This window comes from Dipodomys spectabilis, unplaced genomic scaffold, assembly GCF_019054845.1.
Source record: "Dipodomys spectabilis isolate Male_0828 unplaced genomic scaffold, ASM1905484v1 ptg000327l, whole genome shotgun sequence".
NCBI lineage: Eukaryota > Metazoa > Chordata > Mammalia > Rodentia > Heteromyidae > Dipodomys > Dipodomys spectabilis.
Genome location: NW_024871004.1, coordinates 3,669,150 through 3,670,354, shown reverse-complemented (window position 1 = coordinate 3,670,354; position 1,205 = coordinate 3,669,150). Strand labels below are relative to the sequence as shown.

The window sequence follows — 1,205 nt, the reverse complement described above, 5'->3', positions numbered from 1 at the left end:
AGAAAAAAAATGGAGAAGGATCCAAGCAAATTTCTTCTTTGGGCTGCTGAAAATAACCAGCTTACTACAGTGCAGAGAATACTTTCCAAAAAGGCCACTCATGTGAATACTAGGGATGACTATGAGTATACCCCTCTTCATCGGGAAGTCTACAGTGGACACTTAGACATTGTCCATGAGTTGGTGGCTCAAGGGGCACATGCAATAACTGTAGATGGCTGGACACCGCTGCACAGTGCATATACGTGTAATAATACCAGAGTGGCTTCTTTCTTCTTCATGATGCAGATAACAATGCCCAAACTAAAGGCTTCTTGACCCCCTTGCATCTTGCTGCTGGAAATTGAGATAGCAAAAATACACTGGAACTGTCACCAATATGTCAAACCAGGTCTGAAGATCCACTTGGAAGAAACTGCATTTGATATTATAGTATTATATTTCTTTGGGATAAAACGACAATATTGTCTAATTTCAAAAGTTGTGTAAAGATTATGCTATGTAAAGGCCTTTCTAAGGTGAAAATTTAATACATTGATGTCAAAGTAACTTTTAGTTATATGAATTACGTGTATTGTTACACTTGTAATTTTGTAACCAACCAACTTTTTAATAGCTGTTTTTCATTTCTTGCATCTGAAGAATGAAAAATTTTGAATACTTCACAAATTTTCATATCATCGTTGTACAAGTGCCATGTTAATCTCTGTATTGTTGTAATTTTGGTATACAAGCTGCTGAAGAATGTAGTATCCTGTAAATTTAAGTAGTTAATGATGAAATATTTATACAGGCTTATATGCTTAGGTGCCTATTTGTAACAAGGGAACCTTATTGTTCCTAAAAATGCTATTAATCTTATTTCCCTAAAATTCTGTGAATAGTTGAAAAAAATATGTTGTTCAGTTGATTGCTCACATTTGCAATCTTTTTGTCAATGACTATTTTAAGTCTTTTTCATTTAGAATCTGATCATACTTTCAAGTATTTATAGCTAAGTCCAAAGGAGACGGCTTTTTCAAGTACTTATTTATCCAACTGTGTTAGCTCTGTGAAGCCAATGGATTCAAAGTAAGCCTTGTTTAAGAGCTACTTCTAAATATATGGAGCTGAAATTTTCCCAAATGAGGTCTTATTGGTACAAATGTCTACCTGACCCTTTACCCTTCTTCCATGAAAGAACAGACCAACCAGAATATCTTACT

The 1,205-nt window shown here is 34.6% G+C and overlaps 1 pseudogene; it reads right to left on the bottom strand.

Moving 5' to 3' along the window:
• Positions 1-646: 646 nt before the first annotated feature.
• On the bottom strand, positions 647-746 carry LOC122128282 (annotated as a pseudogene).
• Positions 747-1,205: the final 459 nt, after the last annotated feature.